Below are 12,596 nucleotides of genomic sequence, written 5' to 3'. Positions count from 1 at the left end.
AGGGACCATCCCACTAGTATCCATCATGGCGGATTCACCGCACTGGTCCTAGACCCAATCATCGACGGATTTCACCTCACTCGAGTCCTTATGGATGGCGGCAGCAGCCTGAACCTGCTTTACCAGGACACAGTGCGCAAAATGGGTATAGACCCCTCAAGGATCAAACCCACAAAAACGACCTTTAAAGGCGTCATTCCAGGTGTAGAGGCCCATTGCACAGGTTCAATTGCACTGGAAGTGGTCTTTGGATCCCCGGATAACTTCCAAAGCAAAGAATTAATCTTCGATCTAGTCCCGTTCCGTAGTGGCTATCATGCACTGGTCGGGCGAACCGCATTTGCAAGATTCCATGCGGTACCGCATTATGCATACCTCAAGCTCAAGATGCCAGGACCTCGGGGGGTCATCACAGTTAATGGAAACACAAAGCGCTCTCTCGGCACGGAGGAGCACACTGCGGCCCTCGCAGTAGAAGCGCAAAGCAGCCTCTCAAGGCAATCCGGCAGTTCGGCGTTTCAAGACCCGGACACCTTCAAGCGTGCTCGGAGTAATCGGCAACTAGACCGCCCAGCATGATCTAAGCTTGCATAGCAATGCGCCCCCCACCCCGGCCCAAGCCAAACGGCGAAATTCATGCCACGCGTACATAATTACGCATTAAAAATACCATGGGCACAGGCGGGGAGGGGGCACAACTACGACACACCCCAATACGCGGCTTAAACCGCACCAGGGGCTTCCCGCTTTGTTATTTTTCTCTTTCAGGACTTTAATCTCTGGAAACCCTGTCCGGCAGCATTATTGCCGAACACATGATGCAGCAACCAAGGAGGCAGAAAGCTACGTCACACCATGGAACTCCCAGGTGGATTACGATAATGAGTGAAATATTTGCTTTAATACTATTCCTCAGCTTGCCCTTGGAAGGGACATAGTCCTACTTTTTGCTTATCGCACTATCTGTATCATTCTGCTTTAACGCACCTTTTTGAATAAACAATGCATAACATTATGACTATTATTGCATTCTTTTTTATATATATGTGTTCATTAATGACGCCTTGCAACCGTGCACTTTGGTACGGCCAATACACCAGGGGCTTAAGTACCCCACATTATGGTGTGAGAAGTCCGAACACTTTCACAAGTGCGGCACCCGAACTTATAGCATTATATTCATTAGCTCCGAATCATGTCTTTGGTCAAATGTTGGGTTTGCCCGGCTCCTATGTTTTGGTACCTTACGTTCCGCTCTATCGGATAAGGTAGCACTAGGAGAACTACTGCGATTGTGCCCCGGTTTTGCTGGGCTAAGCACCTCAGTAGAGAAAGCTAAAACTGACTGTCACCTCATCATATGATATATACATGGTGGACACACCCAAAGAAGGCAATGGCGACGAGACAACAGAGGATGACCCCTCCAAGAAGCAACCCAAGCGCCGGCGTCAGCGGCGCCGCTCTAAGTCCCGCCAAGGCAAAAGCGGTGATACCGAGACAGGAGATAATAGCACTACGGGCAGTGCCGAAGATGGCAACAATCCCCTCCAGCAAGATTTAGGGCAGGAGGATGGAGAAGCCAGCCCTGCAGAGAGAGCGGCAGATGGAGAGGTGGAGGATGATAATTACATGCCTCTCTCCGAAGACGAGGCAAGCCTCGACGATGACGAATTTGTCGTGCCTGAGGATCCCGTCGAACAAGAGCGCTTCAAGCGCCGGCTTATAGCCACGGCAAATAGCCTTAAGAAAAAGCAACAACAGCTTCAAGCTGATCAAGATTTGCTAGCCGACAGATGGAGCGAAGTCCTTGCGGCCGAGGAATATAAACTCGAACATCCCTCCAAGAGTTACCCAAAGCGTAGGTTGCTACCCCGACTGGAGGAGGAAGCATTCAAACCCACATCTCCAGCAAATGATGCGGCTGACCGGCCACCTCGTGGTCGCGACAGAGAGGTATTTCAGCCAAAAGCTCGGTCTGCACTCCAACTCCACTCACATAAAAACGTCAAGGCATGGGGAAATATGCTAGACCTGCGAGACGTATTGGAGGACAAAGCAAAACATGCAAGACCGATCTACGGATCACGAGGACGCGCCACTATGCGAGACGATAATCGTCACGCCGGATACAGTAAAAGTAAGTCCGGCCGGGCCGAACACAGCGGGCAAGACTCATTCGAGCTGCGTCGTGACATAGCCCAGTACAGAGGCGCCGCACACCCCCTATACTTCACAGACGAAGTAAGGGATCATCAAATCATGCGGTATGGATCAAGGATTTCCTCCTGCATATCCACATGGCCCGCGGTGATGAACTACACGCCATTAAATACCTCCCACTCAAGCTCAAAGGATCAGCTCGGCATTGGCTCAATAGCTTTCCAGCAGAGTCCATTGGCTGTTGGGAGGATCTGGAAGCCGCATTCCTTGACAACTTCTAGGGCACTTACGTGCGACCACCAGATGCCGATGACTTGAGCCACACAATTCAGCAGCCAGAGGAATCGGCCAGGCAATTCTGGACACGGTTTCTAACAAAGAAAAATCAAATCGTCGACTGTCCGGATGCAGAGGCCCTAGCAGCTTTTAAGCACAACATCTGCGATGAGTGGCTCGCCGGCACCTTGGTCAGGAAAAGCCAAAATCAATGGCAGCCCTCACGACACTCATGACCCGCTTTTGTGCGGGAGAAGACAGCTGGCTGGCTCGCAGCAATAACATATCAAAGAACCATGGTACTTCGGATACCAAGGATGGGAATGGCAGGTCACGTCGCAACAAACATAAGCGCCGCATTAACAGCGACAATACCGAGGATACGGCAGTCAATGCCGGATTCAAAGGCTCTAAACCCGGTCAGCGGAAAAAGCCATCCAAAAGAAGCACTCCGGGCCTGTCCAGTTTGGACCGTATACTCGATCGCTCGTGCCAAATACACTTCACCCCCGACAAGCCAGCCAACCACACCAACAGGGATTATTGGGTGTTCAAGCAGGCCGGCAAGATAAATGCCAAAAACAAAGATAAGGGGTCATATAGCGATGACGAGGAGCCCCGGCAGCCGAACACCGGAGGACAGAAGAGGTTCCCCCCACAAGTGCAGACGGTGAACATGATATACGCAACCCACATCCCCAAGAGGGAGCGGAAGCGTGCGCTCAGGGACGTGTATGCGTTGGAGCCAGTCGCCCCAAAGTTCAACCCATGGTCTTCTTGCCCGATCACCTTCGACCGTAGGGACCACCCCACTAGTATCCGCCATGGCGGATTCGCCGCATTGGTCCTAGACCCAATCATTGACGGATTTCACCTTACTCGGGTCCTTATGGATGGCGGCAACAGCCTGAACCTGCTTTATTAGGACACAATGCGCAAAATGGGTATAGACCCCTCAAGGATCAAACCCACAAAAATGACCTTTAAAGGCGTCATACTAGGTGTAGAGGCCCATTGCACAGGCTCAGTGACACTGGAAGTGGTCTTCGGATCTCCGGATAACTTCCAAAGCGAAGAGTTAATCTTCGACATAGTCCCGTTCCGCAGTGGCTACCATGCACTGCTCGGGCAAACCGCATTTGCGAGATTCAATGCGGTACCACATTACGCATATCTCAAGCTCAAGATGCCAGGACCTCGGGGGGTCATCACAGTCAATGGAAACACAGAGCGCTCTCTCCGCATGGGGGAGCACACTGCGGCCGTCGCAGCAGAAGCGCAAAGCAGCCTCTTAAGGCAATCCACTAGTTCTGCGATTAAGGACCCGGACACCTTCAAGCGCGCCCGGAGTAATCGGCAACAGGACCGCCTAGCATGTTTCGAGCTCGCATAGCAATGCGGCCCCCACCCCGGTCCCAGCCAAACGGTGAAATCCGTGCCATGCGTACATAATTACGCATTAAAAATACCATGGGCACAGGCGGGGAGGGGGGCATGACTGCGGCACGCTCCAAGTCGCGGCTTAAACCGCACTAGGGGCTTCCCGCCTTGTTATTTTTCTCTTTCAGGACTTTAATCTCTGGAAACCCTGTCCGGCAGCATGATTGCCGAACACATGATGCAACAACCAAGGAGGCAGAAAGCTACGTCACACCACGGAACTCCCAGGTGGATTACGATAACGAGTGAAATATTTGCTTTAATACTATTCCTCAGCTTGCCCTTGGAAGGGACATGTCAAACCGTCCTAGTTTTTGCTTATCGCACTACTTGTATCATTCTGCTTTAACGCACCTTTTTTAATAAACAATGCATAGCATTAAGACTATTATTGCATTCTTCCTTTCTATATATATATATATGTTCATTCATGACATCTAGCACCCGTACACTCTGGTACGGCCAATACGCTAGGAGCTTAAGCATACCCCATAATACGGTGCGAGAAGTCCGAACACTTTCGACAGTGCGGCACCCCGAACTTATAGCATTATATGCATCAACTCTAAATCATGTCTTGGGTCATGTCGGTGTCAAAACCGGCGGATCTCGGGTAGGGGGTCCCGAACTGTGCGTCTAGGCCGGATGGTAACAGGAGGCAGGGAACACTTTGTTTTACCCAGGTTCGGGCCCTCTCGATGGAGGTAATACCCTACTCCTGCTTGATTAATATTGATGATATGGGTAATACAAGAGTAGATCTACCACGAGATCAAGGAGGCTAAACCCTAGAAGCTAGCCTATGGTATGATTGTTGTGTATGGAGTTGATTGCCTACGGACTATAACCCTCTGGTTTATATAGACACCGGATAGGGTTAGGGTTACATAAAGTCGGTTACAATGGTAGGAGATCTTGAATATCTGCATCGCCAAGCTTGCCTTCCACGCCAAGGAAGGTCCCATCCGGACACGGGACGAAGTCTTCAATCTTGCATCTTCATAGTCCAGGAGTCCGGCTGAAGGTATAGTCCGGCTACCCGAACACCCCCTAATCCAGGACTCCCTCAGTAGCCCCTGAACCAGGCTTCAATGACGATGAGTCCGGCGTGCAAATTGTCTTCGGCATTGCAAGGTGGGTTCCTCCTCCAAGTCCTTCGTAGAAGATTGTAAACACCAACAGCAGTGTCCGGCTCTGCAAAATAAGTTTCCACATATTGCCATAGAGAGAATAATATTAACACAAATCAAATCTGCTGACGTATTCCGCAGTGCGTCATCACACTACGGCCAAGTTCTTTACTCGAATCGTTTTTACTTTTCCACCTCAGCATGTTTTGCGAGGCGGTTTCCTTGGCACGTCTTGTCAAAGCAGAGATCGTGTGCCCCCCTTTTATGGGATTCTCATCAATACGGATGTGGGTAACCCAATCATGCCCGTCAGCATGTTTTCTCGATTAAAGGCGAGTCCCAAACGGTTATGGGGAGGGCTCCTGGTATTCAACCTCTTATAAAGAGACCAAGGCCTTACTCCTTTTTCCAATCTCAAACGAGTTCGCCCGTCGCCTCGAGTTCCAACACCCAGGGCAAATTCCAGGCGCTTCGGACCTTCGACAATGTCCGGTTCTGACCTTCAAGGCCGATGGATGCCCTCTTTTGTCATGGAGGAGGACGTGCTAAAGTTGAGAGAGGCTAAGTTCTTGACCGCCGAAATTCCGCATAGGTTGCCTGCTCAAAGGCAGGCTATTCCCAATCCCCAGCCCGGTGAGAGCGTAGTGTTCATGTCTCACTTCCTTCGAGGGTTAGGCTTCCCGATGGATCCCTTCGTGAGGGGGCTGCTGTTTTATTACGGGCTGGAATTTCATGACTTAGCCCCGGAGTCCATCCTCCACATTTCGTCATTCATCGTTGTGTGTGAAGCGTTCCTCCGTGTTACTCCTCACTTCGGATTATGGCTCAAGACTTTTGGATTGGAGCCGAAGATGATCGAGGGACGGCACACAGAGTGCGGAGGCGCTGTCATAAGTAAGAATGCTGATGCTCCATGGCCTAAGGGCTCCTTTCAAGAGGAGCTCGGCTTGTGGCAACGAGAATGGTTCTATATCACCGCTCCCAGGAGCGCCAAGTGGGCGGCGCCTCCTGCCTTTCGCTCGGGTCCCCCATCACAGCTAGCGTCATGGGTCAACAAAGGATTAGATTGGGGTTTGCCCAAAGACATGCCCCTGTTACAGGGCCGAATTAAGGATCTCTTGGAAGGAGACCTCAGTTTGGTCAAGGTGACGCAGGTCATGCTGATTCGCCGAATATTGCTCGGCAAACGTCGCCCCCTTCGCCTGTGGGAGTTTAATCCAGAGGACCACGAGCTCTCCAGAATTTTATGGGCGCAACGCCCGCGGAGATGTGTAGAATGTTCTTCGTATCACAAGCGATGTGTCCGAATTTAACCGAGGACGCAGGCCTAAGCTGCAATCGCCCGGATACTCAAGTAAGCAACCCTGTGCCCGGACCTTCTATCCATATAATTGTCATAAACTTGCCCCTAAAAGAGCCGTCCTTTTAAATAGGAGTGGATAGCGAAGGCAAAGCTGATCAGGTGTCTGGCTCCCCTTCCTGAAACCAGGCCAGATCCCGTGCTGGTCAGGATGCTGGAGATAATGCCTTTGGAGGGGGAGGACAAGGAAGCTATGGCCTCCTCGAAGGAGGCTGCCCCGAAGGGAGGAACCGACAATTCCTCTCCTAAGGGGAAGAAGAGAGCCGCCTCTGACGACCCGGAAACCATGGCCTCGAAACGGGGGAGAAAATCCTCGTCAGAGGGTCCGCCGCCGGGGAGTTCCTCGGCCGGACTACGCCCTCAAGGGGATCAGCCCTCCAGCGAGCCGTAAGTAGAGAGAGGTTTTCCTTTTGAGGGATGAGAGAAATCCTTGATTTATATCTGAGAAGATTAACTGAAATTTTACCTTGTAGCTCGGACCTCAGCCCTTCTCAGCAGAGCTCGTCTTCGGGGGATCTTCTTCCAGAGATGATGGAGAGCGGGACGCCTCCCCGTATCGTGCCGCCTAGCGAGGCGGGCGACCCTGAGGTGTCGTCGCGGAGGGTTTCTCTGAATCCGGCAGGGGCGGAAGATAGCTATGTGGCCTCCCAAGGCTCTCCGCGTCCGGCCTTCGAAAGAGGCCATAGGACAAGTCCGGCACCGTCTGGTGCTCGACCGGAGGAGCTGAAGATTCTGCTGGGGCGAGCTTCTATCTCAGAGGAGCACCATGCATTGATGGGCACGGTTATTGAAAGGATTTCATCCGCAGAAAGCGGATTGAATGAGGCCGTCAAAAGTTTACTTACGGGTTTTGAGGTACATTAGATAATGTACACTTTTGTCAGTTGCGCATAAGTAAGATGCACCCTGTATAGATAGTAGCCCCTGAGACTCTGCGCGTTGTCAAGAAATGACGGCACGCAGAGGATCATAATCCCAGGTCTAAGATGTCGCCTTTGAATGTAGGTGGCGAGGTGTCCGGAATCAAGCCGAACTGATGATGTGGCCGAACTAAAGCGGCAACTGGACATGGCAGACGCCGACATCGCGCTTGTCAACAAGCGGCTTGATGAGGCTCAAGGTATGTAATTCTTCGGGCGGCATCATGTAAGAGGAGCTTCATGTCAGTGTCTTACAATGTGTATGCTTGACGCAGATGGAACGGCCGCCATGGAGAATCTTAGGGCAGAACTTGCCCGAGCTAAGGAGCAAGCCAGAAAAAGCGATGCGGCTGCCGAGAAGGCCCTTGAAGAGCTGAATGCCGAACAGGCTGCTCACTGCCGAAGCAAAGAAGAAATGGCCGAGATGGCCGAGAAGTTAAAGAGCGCTGCAGACCGTTGCAAACTTCTTGAGAAAGAAGACCGGGCGAGACAGACGGACTTAGAGAAGGCCGTTGCCGATGCCAAGGATGCTCGCTCTGCGATGAGAGCTGTGAAGGAGGAGCTGCATCAGGCCGAACAGATTGCGGCTGGAAAGCCCTTTATGCTGCGGAGGAAGTTTTGTGATCCGAAGTTTGCTCCGTTGGACCGGATGTGGAGTGTGGAGGATACCTGTCTGGACTTGGTAGCGAGTGCTGCTGATGCGACCGAACATTTTCGAGATCAGAAAGATCGCGAAGTGGAAAAGCTTTTTTGGTCGCAGTTTCACAATCCAGAGCTTCCACTGGCAGTGGATGATCGTTTGGCTCAATGGGCCGAATTCAATAGGTTGTCTGGACTCGCCATGAAGTACGTCATGGGTCACCTGTGGCCGGGGAGATCGGAGCCGAAGAGTTATTTCAGCTTGGTGCAGCAATTCCTTGACACGGTGCCGCGTATAAATGCAATGAAGAGGTCAGCATGCATAGAGGGCGCTAGGATGGCTCTTGCCCGTGTTAAGACATACTGGGCAGAGATGGAGACCACCGTTGTTGCGTCCCGAGATTCGGACAAAAGCCGAGTATCCTCCGAGCACTATTTTCAGGAAGTTCTTGAAGGCGCTCGTGTAATAGAGACGCAGTGCCCGAAAGATGCTATGTTATGATTGCATATGTAATTATAAAGTAATATTTTGATAAACTGTAGTGGCCTTTTTTATACTTGTGCCTCCAAGTATTGGGGACACCTCCTGTGTGGCCGTTTTAAGATATATATATATATATATATATATATATATATATATATATAGAATCTGAAAGATGGCAGTCGTTGGCTTGAGCCCCCACGCACATAGTGCGGGGGTGCTTGCAGAAGACGCATTTTCACACTTAACCCAACGTCTTGGTCCTACAAAGAAGGTGATAGCGCAGCGGGCCAGGCAACCGGACTATAATGCTTTAACACGTTCACTTAGCCATATGTGTTTGACAATGAGACTCTTTAGGTAGCTCCATGGTGGCAACTGCGCTCGTCCGAATTCGGGGCGCGTATGTGCCTGACCGGGAAGCAGCCCTTCGTTAAAGCGGAGGAATCCGATAGATTCCGATAGGTCATCGAGTGGCTGACCAGTCTCACGCTGCATCATGACAGTTAGTTTTCGGCTTTCTCTACTGAGGTGCTCGCCCTGGCCGAACCGGGGGCACAATCGCAGTAGTTCTCCTGGTGCTACCTTAGCCGATAGAGCGGAATGTAAGGTAGCCGAACTCAGGAGCCGGGCAACCCAACATTTGACCAAAGACATGATTCGGAGCTGATGCATATAATGCCAAAACTCGCGATGCCGAACACTCCCTAAGGTGTTCGGTCTTTATGAGTGCGGGCGAAACGACACTCTTTATTAAAAAAGCCCCTAGTGTCCAGGTACGTGCAAAAATTCTGACGTGGCCACATGCCAAGACGCCAGCCTCCTCCTTGGTTATATCAGAAAGAAAAAACCAGGGGACGTGCAGCAACAAGAGACAGTAAAAAAGGTTTACGCAGGGTCTTAATCTAAAAAGAATCCTTTAGGACGGGTCCCTACTGCACGTCTGTGCCTGTGTCTCCGTTGTGCCGTATCCTGGACGGGCGCCGCACGACGTTCATCTATAAAAGAGAGGAACTGAGTTGAAAACGGGTCGTGCCGAAAAAGTTTAAAATAAGCAAAGTATAAAGTAAGATATATAAGTTCGAGCTTTATTGTCTCTTATTGTATATGCGTGGAGCCCCTAGTACAGGGGTATATGGCTTCTAGGCCTGCATCAATGATGATTTTGCACCGAACTCGTCTATCCACGTTCGTGGTCTTGAATGACCTATTTTGAAGTTTTTTGGCCGGTGAGGCCATTTTGCTGTGGGGCTGTCAAAGCGGCCGCACAGTCCTCCGCTTGGGGAGGCGCACTTTAGTGCTTTCCCTTCAAAGAGATGATGCCTCGTGGACCGGGCATCTTAAGCGTAAGAGATGCATAATGCGGTATTGCGTTAAAGCGAGCGAAAGCTTCGCGTCCCAGTAGTGCTTGATAGCGACTTGAAAACGGGACGATATGGAAGGCCAGCTTTTCGCGGCGGAGGTTATCGGCAGAGCCGAATGTGACTGTGAGCCAGAGAAAACCCGTACAATGGGTGTCCGGACCAAGTATTACCCCTTGAAAGGAGGTTTTGCTGCGGTGGATTCTTGCTGGGTTTATCCCCATGTGCTGGATTGTATCCTGATATATCAGGTTTAGTCCACTGCCGTCCATAAGGACATTTGAAAACTGGAGTCCGCCAATTATTGGATCGAGTATCAAGGCAGTCCAGCCTACATTCTTGATATTCCTAGAATAATCTAGCTGATCGAAGATGATCGGTTTTGACAACCAGTGGCAGGACCCTTTGGGGATGGGCCGTGTGGTGCGTACCTTTACGGGCGCCGCACGTTTTGTTATGTGAAGTGAGTTCACTATTTTTACTTCTTGTGGGAAGTTCTTTTGTTTCCTGGTGCTCTGCTTTTGGGGTTCGTCCTCGTCTTCGCTTGGTGTGTCGAGCCCCTTGTGTTCGGCATTGAGTCTGCCGGATTGTTTGAAAACCCAACAGTCTCTGTGGGTATGGTTAGCAGGCTTCCCGGGAGTACTGTGTATCTGACATATCCTGTCCAGGATTTTATTTAGGTTGGATGGATCATCCCTGTTATCCTGGGGGGGGGGGCGATTTTTCCTGATTTTGTCGTGAGCCTTTGAATCTGGCATTGACTGCCGTGCTCTTCGGACTTTTGTCCTTAGTCCAGCGATGGTCCTTGTTGCATCGCGGTTTTCCGTTTCCATCCCTAGTTTCGGATGTACTTGGGTCGCTGGGGCTGCACCTTGCCAACCAGCTGTCCTCACCTGCACAAAAGTGGGTCATGAGGCTTGTTAGTGCGACCATTGTTCTTGGCTTTTCTTGGCCGAGGTGTCTGGCGAGCCATTCGTCTCGGACGTTATGCCTGAAAGCTGCTAAGGCTTCGGCGTCCGGACAGTCGACTATCTGATTCTTTTTAGTGAGGAATCTATTCCAGAACTGCCGAGCTGATTCTCCGGGTTGTTGAGTTATGTGATTAAGATCGTCTGCATCCGGAGGGACGACATAGGTCCCTTGAAAGTTTGCTCGGAAAGCATCCTCGAGCTCTTCCCAGCTTCCTTTTGTGTTTTCGGGAAGGCTTTTAAGCCAATGCCGGGCTGGCCCTTTAAGGTTAAGGGGTAGATATTTTATGGCGTGGAGATCATCTCCTCTAGCCATGTGTATGTGGAGGATATAATCCTCGATCCAAACTCCAGGGTCTGTTGTTCCATCATATGCCTCTATGTTTACGGGTTTGAATCCCTCTGGGAATTCATAGTCCAGGACCTCATCGGTGAAACATAGGGGGTGTGTGGCGCCCCTGTATTCGGGTGTGCCGGATTCTGATGATGGCTTCATAGCGTTGCTTATGAGAGCTTGTTTTCTTGGCCCATAAATGGACCTGACTGGGCCATGATGCGAATCCTTAAGTGGGTCGCCTACCGATTTAGGTGCGGCGCCGCTTGCCGCTTTATGGGGTCGTCTATCCGACCGTGTGGCTTTTTCATTTTTTGAATGCGAGGGCTCTAGGGCCTCTTCGTCAAATTTAGGCAGTAGCTTTCTTTTCGGATAGCTTTTAGTGCGGCGACTGTCGCCGTACTTATCTGTGGTATTGATTACTTTGCTCCATCTAATCCGGAGTGCATCTTCCGCTGGTTTTAGCTTCCGCTTCTGCTTTTTTGGCCGCGTGCAGTTGCAACGAGCCTCTGGTGGAGATTCTTCTGCTCCATATGTCTATTCGGCGTGAGGTCGTCAGGAATGCCGTTTTCGCCAGAGGAGGGATGTTCGGCTTCTCTATCAGTGTTTCCTTGTTCGGACGGTTGCTCTAAGGCCTGCTCGTCGTCTACCTGCTCATCCTGCTCTATGGCTGGGTTTTTGTCGAGGCGGGGCTTGGGTCGGCGTTTACGCCGACGCTTTGATTGCTTTTCGGGGGGTCGATCTCCCGTCCCATCCCCTTTTTCCTCGTTGTCACTTTCTTTAGGGGTATCCACCATGTATACATCGTGAGATGAGGTGGCTCTCCAATGCCCTATGGGCGTTGGTTCGTCGGTATCTCCTGCATCGCGATCCATGCTGTCGATGTCTCTGGAGTCGAAGTTTTGCACGTCGTTTAAATTGTCGACAGTGGCTACCAAGTGGGTGGTGGGTGGGCTTTGAATTTCTTCATCGTCCGTATCCCATCCTTGCTGACCATAGTTCGGCCAGGGCTCTCCTGATAAGGAGAGAGTCTTGAGAGAGTTCAGGATATCGCCACAAGGCGAGTGCTGAAAGATGTCTGCAGCGGTGAACTCCATTATCGGTGCCCAATCGGATTCGATTGGCAGGGGCGCGGGGGGTTCGGAGTCCGGGGAGGAGTCTGGATCCTCGGAGTCACGGGTCGTGCAGTGTGCGGGGCTAGTGTTCGGCTCGATCGCTTTCGGGATCGCAGCCCCCAAGGTGATGTCCAACCGCTCATCCTCGATTGGCGCAGTAGGCTCTGAGTTAGGGGTTGGAACCGATGCGTGTGCGGCCTCCAGGACACTGTCCGGAGGCAGAGCTAGATCATGCCCCTCGAGATAGTGCGGCGCGCTTGGCCGTGGCTCGAACCCGTCGAAGATCAAGTCTCCGCGGATGTTAGCCGTGTAGTTTAAGCTTCCAAACCTGACTTGATGGCCAGGGGCGTAGCTTTCGATCTGCTCCGGGAGGCCGAGCGAATCGGCCCGTAGAGCGAAGCCGCCGAAG

The sequence above is a fragment of the Triticum urartu genome, chromosome 7A, assembly GCF_056163025.1.
Source record: "Triticum urartu cultivar PI428250 chromosome 7A, HENAU_Tu73, whole genome shotgun sequence".
Lineage (NCBI taxonomy): Eukaryota > Viridiplantae > Streptophyta > Magnoliopsida > Poales > Poaceae > Triticum > Triticum urartu.
The sequence above is the reverse complement of the archived record's forward strand: the minus strand, read 5'-3'. Positions refer to the sequence as shown.